Here is a 12,251-nt window from a genome sequence, read left to right as displayed (position 1 = left end):
AATCTAAATACACCTAATTCTGCTCACAGAGATTGCTACAATTGTATCCAGTGCAAACAATACTAAGTGAGCAAAACACATCAGCAGCACATATCCCTCACCTATGCTGATGGTTTGCTTGAAAGTATCAATTACTGAATAATGCCTGCTAAAAGTATGAGCCAACAGTCCGGACTATAGATCTAGACTAGATCTTGAACTGATGACTAAATACACAAATTATATAATACAATTTCAGAACTTTTCATTATGCAGTGATATATATATATATATATATATATATATATATTAATTATATATATATATTTTTTACATAAAACCCCTTAGCGAACAAGTTCATGTTTATCTTACCTCCATTTACTGTGCAGTTTACTGTTCCCTGATATCAGCCAGATTTGGGAGAAGCGGACTGAAAGGCAGTCGTTAAAAATCCCTGCCCCCGTGATCACTACCTTATGTCATATCTCCAGAGACATTTCCATACATAGGTGTGAATGATATTCACATCTTGTCTTATAAACTGATGCTTTAGGGTTAGTGTCCCTTTAAATATATAATTGTCAGAATCCATCTGTGCTTGCTGTAAAGGAGGATGGATATTTGAGCAGTGCGATTTTGTGCTGTATTGTAATGTGTAACTTAATTGATAGGGAAGTTCTGTGTTTGCTTTGTGCAGCTGGATTTTATCTTTATTAAAGCAGCACTGGCTGGTAAGTTCCTGAAATTTGGAAGTAGAGCCGCGGATTGTTTGTTGATTTTTTAAAATGTATGCAAAAATCCTGCCACGTGTGAACATTCCCTTAAAGCCTATGTAAACCTTTGATGGTAAAAAAAATGTTTATTATTGTTTTATTTAATTTTCAACTTCTTTTAAATTTGGGTTTTATCAAACAAAATGTAAACTTTTTGAGATAAAGCTTCTATGTATCCTGAATACATAGAAGCTGTATCTTGCGGTCAAAGCAGTATCTGTCAGGTCAGCGGGACTGATGGCTTCGTTGAGTGCTAGTCAGGATCTAGTTCTAGTTATTATCTATCAAAACCTTAGATCACATTTAAGTTCCAGAACTTAGATGTGATGGATAATAGCTGGATCCTGATCCATGATACGCAGGACCAGCCATCACCAACGCTGACCTGACGGAGTCTGCTTTGACCGCAAGATATAGATTCTATTATTTCAGGATACACAGAAGCGGTCTCAAAAAGTTATCTTTTTTTTTTTTTTTTACCAAAACCCAATTCAAAAGTTTTTCAAAATTAAATAAAACATTGATTTACTTAAAAAAAAAAATGCCTTCAAAAAGGTATACATAGCCTTTAACCCCTTAATGACCAGCCTATTTTGGACCTTAATGACCAAGCTATTTTTTACGTTTTTTTCCATCGTCGCATTCCAAGAGCTATAACCTTCTTATTTTTGCGTCGACATAGCTGTATAAGGTCTTGTTTTTTGCGGGACAAGTTGTATTTTTTAATAGCACCATTTTTAGGTACATATTATTTATTGATTAACTTTTATAAACTTTTTTTGGGGGGGGGGGGATAGAAAAAAATCTGACATTTCGCCACTCTTTTTTTGCGTCCTAAATCTACGCCGTTTACCGTGTGGTATAAATAACACAATAAGTTTATTCAGCGGGTGGTTATGATTGCAACGATACCAAATTTGTATAGTTTTTGTATGTTTTACTACTTTTACACAGTAAAAACGCTTTTTTTTCAAAATTATTTGTTTTTGTGTCTCCATATTTGAAGAGCCGTAACAGTTGTATGAGGGCTTTTTTTTTTGCGGGAAGACTTGTAGTTTTTATTCGTACCATTTTGAAGTAGATCCGACTTTTTGGTCACTTTTTAATCACATTTTGTTAAAGTCACGATTCACAGAAAACAGCAATTTTTCCGTCGTTTTTTATTTAATTTTTTTACGGCGTTCACTGTGCGGGTTAAGTAATGTAATAGATATATAGTCGGGGTCGTTACGGACGCGGCGATACCAAATATGTGTAACTTTTTAACTTTATTTTGGTTTTTTAATACTAAAGCAGTTTGTAAGGGGAAAAAGTGTGTTTTTCATTTTTTTTAAATTAACTTTATTAAACTTTTTTTTTTACTTTTTTACTAGTCCCACTAGGGGACTTCACTATGCGATCCTCCGATCGCTATTATAATACACTGCAATACTTCTGTATTGCAGTGTATTACTGCCTGACCGTTTAAAACGGACAGGCATCTACTAGGTCATGCCTGCGGCATGATCTAGCAGGCATTCATTACAGGCAGGGTAGTATATTTCAGTGAAATATATAAATAAAACTGGATATTTTTTGGAGAGCGCTACTTGATATGAAGAAAAAGCAGATGAGTAATCATGAGTTGATTTATTATGCAACGCGTTTCAACGCAGGACATGCGTCTTCGTCAGGCAAAGAAATCGGTATAACAGAGCAGCACAGTGTACAGTTTAAATATACAAAGGAAGATGGGGAGGGGTTTTTTTAACCCCTCCCCATCTTCCTTTGTATATTTAAACTGTACACTGTGCTGCTCTGTTATACCGATTTCTTTGCCTGACGAAGACGCATGTCCTGCGTTGAAACGCGTTGCATAATAAATCAACTCATGATTACTCATCTGCTTTTTCTTCATATCAAGTAGCGCTCTCCAAAAAATATCCAGTTTTATTTATATATTTCACTGAAATATACTACCCTTACTCTCCTGCGGCTCAATCACATTTGATGCCGGTACCTGGATACGGAAAGCTGCAACCTGGCTTCATCTAACGGACTTTTACATTAAGCTGTACCTGCCAGTACTAGCTTTTATGGTTTATCTTGCACCATGTGGCGCTGTGTACGTTTTTCTCTCTTCAGATACTTCATTACAGGCAGACCTGGGGGCCTTTATTAGGCCCCTGGCTGCCATGGGAGACACAGACACTCGGCGATCTTATCGCCGGGTGCCGGTGGGATGAGAGGGAGCTCCCTCCCTCTGTCCAAAACCACTCATCTGAGGGGTTAAACGGGTGAGATCGATACTAATATCGATCTCACCCGGCAGAGCAGGGACGCCCCCAGCCCTCAGCTACCTCTGGCAGCTGAGAGCATGGAGATTTGACTGCTCCCTGCTCTGTTTACTTATTCCGATGCCGCGACATAAAAAGTCTATGGTATCGGAATAAGGCCCGTTAGTGACCGACGTAAAAAGACTATGGGCCGGTCACTAATGGGTTAAAGAGCAGGTATCACCAAGAATCCAATAAAACACAGAATTTGACCGGTGACGCGATCTGAGACTGAAGGTACGCTCTGCGGTCAGCCCTGGCGACCTAGAAAGGACCCCTGGACTGTCTGTTCTGTAAGCCTGCTGTTAAGGCCCTATTATACTGGTCAATTTTGGCCGGTGCAACGAGTGCCGATCAACGAGACAGCTCATTAATCGGCGCTGGTTTGCTCCTGTCACACGGCGCTATGGATGGGAACGAGCACTCATCCCCATACATTATCATCATGTCGGCAGCGCGTCTCACTGTTTACACAATAGAGATGTGCTGCCGGAAACGATATTTACATTTTTTGTAAAACTTTGCTCAATCATCTGCTGATCGCTACCCTGTTTACACTCGGCAATTATCGGCAACGAGCATTTCTGGCCGATATTTGCCCAGTGTAAAAGGGCCTTTAGAGGAACACTATGTGCTACCATTACAGCAGCCTGTGTCATAGTGACAACGTATAATGTATTAATATGTAGGAGTAAGCTAATACATTATAAGTAAAAACTAAAGTTGTTAAAAAGTGATCCCTTCATAGGATTTAAAAATAAATAAATAAAAAAGTCTTAAAAATAAAGGACATTATTTCATATCAAATATTTTATTGCCCATAAATTACATAAAAATAAAAAAACCTACGCATGTTAGGTATCTACACAACCGTGATACCCTGAATAACAGCCGTAATAACCACAGTAATTTATTTGCACCTCCAAAGCGGAGCAGAAAAAAATTTGATTTCTCCCGCTTAAAACAAGGCCTCATATAGCCACGTCAATGAAAAAAAGAAAAAAAAAAAAAAGTTATGGGTGTTGAAAGGCAGAGCGATAAAAACGAAAAAATTGTAGCTGGTCATTTAGGCCTTTTCAGGCTTGGTCATTAAGGGGTTAAGGGCATCTCATTGTAGCTTTTGTCTGGCATCCAGTGACATTTATGGCAAATATTCTCTTATCATTTCTTTTTTTTACATTTTGCATGTCTTTGCATGCCTCATAGGCGGCTATACACATTATGTTTTTATAATGCTTCAACAGTGCAACAAGCTGGGTGCCAGGATATTTAGATACAGGGCTGGGGTCAGAAAACTAAACCTTTGCCCCAGCTGAATGAAAGCCTATCTACAGCTCTGGATCAAGTACTTTGCCTCCCAATGTTAACCTCTGATCGATGATATAAAGGTGGTGTACACCATAGACGCAGAACATGCAGCTGCTGTGGGGCACCCGGAGAGATGGGGGCCCATTCCGTGTTGGTATTGACCACATTTCAAAAGGTGGTAGGAACCTGCACAGGAATAAGTGCTTTCTACATGTGCAAAAAACTAGAAAATGTGGGCACCAGGACCTCCTGTCACGGGTTGTTAGGAGTTATTGGTGTCAAGCAGCTCCTGAAAGGGGCCTCATTTTTATTTTTGCTATGTGGCCATCAATTCTCTATGTACACACTGTTGGGAGATCAGACATTACTTTAATGATTATCGATCACATATGGTAATCACTATAATAGGGTCTGTCTGATGATGCACATTTTTAGGTTTATTCCTATTACTATGGCAGGGATTATCTCCACTTTTGGGGTAATTTAGATACAACAATTATTGTAGCTTGGAATGATCAAACTGCACTAAGAACCGTAACCTGTAAACCCCGCCATACACTAAATGGTAATTAAGGCTAAAGATGCAAATGACAAAAGCAGCAGGAATAGGAAATAGAAAATATACTGGCATTAGGCAATCCCCGATCTATCTAGTACAGACAGCTGTAGTCACATCCTCTATCTTTACAGCAGGATATTATGCAACGTATAAAATGTTAATTGGGCTCTGTTCACACTTGAGGCCCTATTACACCGGTCGATAATCGGCCGGTGGAGCGAGCGCCGATCAAAGAGACATCCTTGATCAGCGCTCGTTTGCTCCTGCCACACGGAGCTATGGATGGGGACGAGAAGTCGTTACTCCGATGACTCGTCCCAATACTTTATTATCATGTCGGCAGCGCTTCTCCCCCAGTTTACACAGGAAGATGTGCTGCCGACAACGATATTATTTTACTTTTTTAAACTAAACAATCAGCAGATGATCGAGCGTTTGCTCGTTCATCTGCTGATCGCTGCCCTGTTTACACAGGGCAATTATCGGGAACGAGCGTTCTGTGACCACTTGTCTGCCCGATAATTGCCCAGTGTAAAACCCCCTTTAGTTATTGCCTTCCGTCGGAGGTATACAAATGACATCCTATTTCGTATATGCTGGGTAAATGAGGCCCCATGGATACATTCGCCTTATGCGGCAGTAGCTTTTCCGGCGCATACGCCAAATGTAATTCACAAATATAATGTGAACACAGCTTTAGGACAGGCAGAAAATTTTGGCAAATTACCAAAATAGCAGTCTATATACACAAAATAATGCCCTCGTTTTTGTATAGTATAAGGCTGTGTACCTCTACTTAACATCTACTGGTAAAAGACTACATTCAAAATGAGAAAGAAGACCAATAAAAAATGTGACGAATCAGCCATTATAATTCTTAAAATATATTGTTTTTATTAGAATACATCAGTACAAACAGAAACAGACAATTTCCCTGGGTCCCCCAGATGATGGCTGTGCTAGGCTGTTTCGTAACTTCTATAGGGGTTTCAGAAACGGTATAGCAATACATAATCAGCTGGTTACGGAAAACCTGGCCACCTGAAAACTCAGTGGCCAGAGTCCAGCGACAGCGGGAAAATGTAGGATGGGGGTCAGGGGGTCTCGTTCTAGAGATAGATGTGGGACCCGCTTCTATAGGACATTTATGACATATACTGTGGATATGTCCGAGATAGGAAAAACCCCTTTACTTTGGTTATTCTGGTCATATTACACAGGGAGATAGTCTATTTCTGTGACTCCTTTTTATCTGTGATTTATGCAATTGGCTTGGCAGGACCAAACCAGGTCTTTCACTTACTGCCATATTTTTGTAAAAGTAAATTTATATGTAGGACCTCTTGAAACAGAAATCTCAATCACATATTGTTATCACAGTCACAACACTTATCAATAATTGGCTGATAATTCTCATTTGGGGCAATACAATTACAAAATCTTTATTAAAATAATAATAGAAAAATAATTCCAAATGTAACAAATGGAGCTAATAAATATATATATGTGGTTGAAATGGGATGTAAAGGATTAAAAAACCAAGGCTGGTTATTACACGCTACTTGTGTGAGAAAGTGTTTCATTTTTTTTTAACTAAATCATAAAAGTATAAATACACACTCGATTGTTTAATTTATGATGACCTGTATTATGACATCACAATAGAGCACAGCCTATAAATACACACAAACCTACACAAGCCTCCACCTTAGCAGCAGCGTCACCATTCACAAACGGGGAGGACAGGACAACTAAAATGCAAATACACAAAACAGACTACATCAAACAGAGAAGGGGTTTAAAATAAAGGGAAACTGACCTCACATCAGATGATCTTCAGCTCCCGCAGCAGCTCAGAGTCCCATCTAGTAATCGAAAACAGTACAGATCCTGGTCTTTCCTTCTCTTAAGTCTGTTACTGTAAACATACAATTGACGGTGCTCTGGTCCTGCCAGTGAAGAACATATAAGCTGGCGATGAGAATTAAAGAAATACTGTATGTTCTGTTAGTCCGATCATGGTCAAATCTCTCTAAAGGTCACCTTTAATAGTGATCTGCATTACAACGAGTGTGCCAAATGAATAAATGATATAATATTGTCAAAAATATACAACATGCATTACAACTTATTTACTATACCCAGGATATTTTACAAACCACAACACAATCAATCTGTTAATCTGCAGCCACTAGAACGCCATTTTCTGAGGTTTTATTGCCACTGGAAAGTTGTTTATAAGGGTTGTTTGGACAATCCCTTTTTGTTAGAAGTGTCCCCCAAAAGTAAGCTTGTCACATTAGTTTTGCTCCTTGCACCCTTTGTGATCAGCTGTAATCTGTAATGGTTCCTGAAAGCTAGTGTTCATTTCCCCTGCAGCGCCACCACAGGGGAAATGAGGCATTACATGATGCCAAATGAAAGCAATGGTCTATATGTGTGGGTCCTCCAGAGTCAGAGATGGTTTTAGTGGTTGCTCTCTGCACCCGCTAATTGTTTGAGATCTGGGAAAAGGCGGTCACCCCCTGTTAACGCAGAATTCCCTAAGAAGGTATTTAAAACTTTTTTTTTTTTTTTTAACCAGCAACGCTTATAAGGTGCCCAATGTATGATGGAGGAGTAGAGGCAATGGAAAAGGTTTCTAAAGTGGCCAAAGCGGAGTAACCGCAAACTGGATACCTGGTTTAAACCTGCTGAACAAAGAGCCACTGGTCAGAATGAAAGGCAGAGCCTATTCTATGAGTCAGTATATAAAGTTCAGTTCATTATAAGGCAATATACAACGCGGAGCCCATTATGTGGCTCAGTATAAAACAGAAGTCATGTATGGCTATTAAATCCACTTCAGGCATAGGTGTCATTTACCTCCTTCACCTGCCACCAACACTACTCGTGCTTTCATACCCTTCAGCCATGATCCTAGTCTATATACAGATGGAGATGCCCTTTATCTAACTCCGGATGACTTCACAAATGTGTGAATATAGAAAAAGTCATTGCACCAGTCTGTTGTGATTCTGCATACACAGCTGTGTGAACCATTGGCTCTAAGGTGTTTGAGCACAGTTGAGATTGCTACATCTGTGAACCCCTATACTTACCCCACTAACAGTATTCAAATGCCTTGTTCTAGGTTAGGCCAGGGATACACTTGCGTTGTTCATTGGACATATCATTGCATTGAAACGGAGTGCGACATAATACAATTATATCACAAATTATTCCCGAGGACGCAGCCACCTTATCCTATGATAATAACTCAGACCACTTGGAAATACAAATACTGATCTATTCTTGCTTCCATCCTGCCTTCCACTAAGACCACAACTTGGATTTGAGTCACCCCATAGAATGTTGCCAGTAATGGAGTCCTTATAAAATTTTATTGGACGTATTATCAATGTTCCTTATTATTAGATGAATAGCTCCATGCTCAATGTAATTCTGACAACATCTAGAAGGAACCTTCTTCTCCTGTATCTATAAAATACTTTCCATGGCTCCTCATAAATCTGCACTACTTACTTGGTCTTTATAGAGGAAACAAGGCTAAACACTCGGTGCAATTGGAAATGTGATATCAGAGATTCCATTAACTTCCCTGATTTTTATCCTGCGTGCAAAAACACCCCCTCCGATCTCTTTAACTCCTCGCTATTGTAGTTCAGGGATAGAGATAGATAAACTTCAGGCCTTTCTCCATATCTGAGCCCCCTAATGCCCATCTTCCACAATCCTTTATTCCCGATTTGTAACTCCAGATCTACCTTTTTGGACCTTGATTCAACAAATAACCCACAACTTTGTCATACCTTTGGCCTCCATGGCCTGAAACCAATCCAAGAGTACTATGCTCCGTCCTTGTTGGGGGACTTTATATGCCTATAGACAAATTTGGTGCTTTTGACACTCAATCTCCACACTGCCTAATGCTAAATTATCCCTTACCCGATTCTAAATTTTTTGTACTCAGACAGAGAAGGCAAAACATACGAGATCTCTTCTGTATGGATTGCTGCAGGTTTCTAGACCCCACTCAGCCCCCCCCCCCCCCAGCTATATTGCCGAATAGGAAAGGGAATCAGGTAAACACTTTCAAGCCTTCTTCCTTACACATAAGTTCTTTTTATCCTGCCGATTACAGAAAGCAAAACTTCAAAATACTAACTTGTTGGTACAGAACCCTGGTGAAATGAAACAGTATTTTTCCAGAGGTTACTGACCTTTGTTGGAATCATGAAAAGGATTTGGCCTCAATGCTCGATATTTGGTGTAGTTGTTCATCCCAGAAAGCCAGATGAGAGGATGTTATCTGTCTAAATAACCATGTTTGTTCGACCTTGCATAAAACTCGACTCATACAAAAGGACTTTGCGGCCAATTCCCTGTGGCTATGAGACTAGTCATTCCTCGTCTATGGAAGAAGACTAAACTCCCCACCTGCGCACAATGGGTGGTGTTCCTACATATTATTATGCATATGGAAGACCCCCTTGCTTTTGAACATGACATGTATGCCACGTTTTATAAAACCTGGGACCCTTGGACTAGGTATAGGAGCTTTGCTGACTTCTCCACCTGGTTAGAAATGGTTCATTTGATTTTATACGGTTTCTTATGTCCATAGCAAACGGTTAAACCACCTGATCCCCTCCTTTCCCCCTTTTCTATTTTCTCTTCTTTTATTTCCTCTCTCCGGACACGTCCTACTTTTTCTTTCCCAAAATGTAAATTGTAAGGCTCTGTTCACATCACTCAAATGAAACATATACCAGACAGTATGTTTTTAAAAAAAATAAATAAATGGGAACCTATTGGTGACATATGCCATGTATACGTCACGAGGTTCGCAATAGCTTTTCATGATGTGTACATTAAACGGAAACCATAACAGTCTGTTGGTGACAGATGCCTAACAGTGGCATTAGTTACCCATAGACTATAATGGCATCCGTTAATGGATACGTTCGGAACTCTCATGACAAGTTTTCATGACGTATCCGTTAAACAGATATTATTATAGCTTATGGGTGATGGATGCCACTGTTAGGCAGCCGTCACAGCCTATGTTCAGCATATACGCCAGGAGCTCTTCATGTCGTATATATGCCAAACGTAGGCAAATAAAATTGAGTGAATGGGGCCTAAAATGGAAGTTGATATATAATGTTATATGAAAACTTTATCCGTATTCGAGTGACTGCTGCCCTTTTTATTCATGGGAACATGTACGTTTATTGAACAATTTTTTCCCAATAAAAACCCTGTTTGACCATAATAAACTTTCTATGTGTTGGGCTGTACAAGTCAATAGTGGTGAGTAAATTGCATGATGTTTGATTAAGCAACTTTTTAATTAGTGGTCAGACAGGAAGACCCCAAACTTCCTGCCTCATGGCTAGAGATGAGGATGAGAAGGTGCAGGGTTTGTTATCTGGTGTTTACATTAATGAACGATAAGGAGAGCACCACAATAGTATTCAGTCATGATCTATGGCAGGGGTTTCTCTAGCTGTTGCAAAACTACAATACCCAACAAGCTCTGACCACCACAGGCTATCGAGGCATGCTGGGAACTGTAGTTTTGCAACATCTGGAGAGTGATGGTTCTGAGACTACTGCCATAGATCATAACTAATTACTTTATAATAAATGTTAATATATTTCTAATTGTAGGCTTGTAGCTTAATGTAGATGAGGCTATTTACGCAGGTGAACATAGGGATGCGTAGGGTGACAAAGTTCTCCATCCTCATTCAAGTTGGGCTCTGCTCAGTTTGCTCCAGAAGTCGCATGGTCAGCACATTATAGTCAATGACGAATGTCATTGAGCAAAGCCAAGTGACAGGAGACGATGAGGCACATCACTTTCCTAGCACTGTTGGCACTTCTTTCTAGTGATCAGCGGGTGTCACATTGGTTGAACCACCACCAACCCGACATTGATGGAATATCCGAGCGTTAGGTCATCAATGTCTTACTGAGGCAGGCAGACGAAGACCTCAGTACGAGGTTGAAACGCGTTGCAGCAGTGACTTATTGTTTTTTAGTAAATAAATTGTTTTAACTTTATCCGATGGTTCTGTGGAATTACTGAACCACCCACACAAGAGCGCCCGATGCAAGGAGCATTTTTCCAGGTTCCTTATTCTAAGCGACCATGGCAAAAAAAAAACATTTTTGGAGCTATCAACCGTGGGTCTGCTCCAGTGTGTCCGGGACTAGGGTGAATCCACCCGACAAGCAGCAAAGTTAAGTTGTGCTGATGATCTTGCACAATCACACCAGGCGAGTCTATCAAAACTCACCTCTACACAAATTATCATTTGACAATATGTTATCACCTCAGAGGAGCGCTGTCTCTCTCCTTAGTCTTTTCTCCACATATCGAGCATTCACTCTGCCTCTGTTAAGCCCTTAACAGATGCTTAACAGATCCCTGTAAAAATGACAATATACTGCAATACGTTAGTATTACAGTGTATTGATCCAACTATCGCTGGTTCAAGTCCCTAGGGGGACTAATAGAATGTGTAAAAAAAAAGTTAAATAAAGTTTTTAGTAGTGAATTTTTTATTTTTTAAATTAAAAGTTCAAAAAACCCTCCTTTTCCCATTTAAGTAATGTAAAAAATAAACAAAATTGGCATCGCTGCGTCAGTAAAAGTCCAAATTATTACAATATACCATTATTTAATACGCACAGTAAACGCCGTAAAAAAAACCAATATAAAACGCCAGAATCTCTGTTTTTTTGTCAACTTAGTGGTGAATTTTATTTTAATAAAACGTGATCAAAAAGTCATACGTACTAAAAAATGGTACCAATAAAAACCACAAAAAATAAGCCATCACACTGCTCAATCCACGGAAAAATAAAGAAGTTCTGGCTTTTAGAATGTGGAAAAAAAATTGTTTTATTTCTAACAAATAGTTTTTTCTTTGTAAAAGGAGTAAAACATTAAAAAAACAATATAAATATGGTATCCCCGTAATCGTATTGACCAGCAAAATAAAGTAAATTTGTCATTTTTACCACTCGGCAAAAGACGTAAAAACGAATCCCAAAAGAAAATGGAGGAATCACAGTTTTTCCAATTTTACACCATTTAGATTTTTTTTTTCAGTTGCCCAGTACATTATATGGTACTTTAAATGGTGCAATAGAAACTACAACTCCTCCTACAAAAAACAAGCCCTCACACCACTCCATTGACTGAAAAAATAAAAAGTTATGGCTCATAGAAGGTGGGGAGTGAAAAACTAAAATGAAAAAATAAATAAAAATGGCTTGGACACTAACGGGTTAAAGGATCTC

This window comes from Rhinoderma darwinii, chromosome 10 (genome assembly GCF_050947455.1).
Source record: "Rhinoderma darwinii isolate aRhiDar2 chromosome 10, aRhiDar2.hap1, whole genome shotgun sequence".
Classification (NCBI taxonomy): domain Eukaryota; kingdom Metazoa; phylum Chordata; class Amphibia; order Anura; family Rhinodermatidae; genus Rhinoderma; species Rhinoderma darwinii.
The sequence above is the reverse complement of the archived record's forward strand: the minus strand, read 5'-3'. Positions refer to the sequence as shown.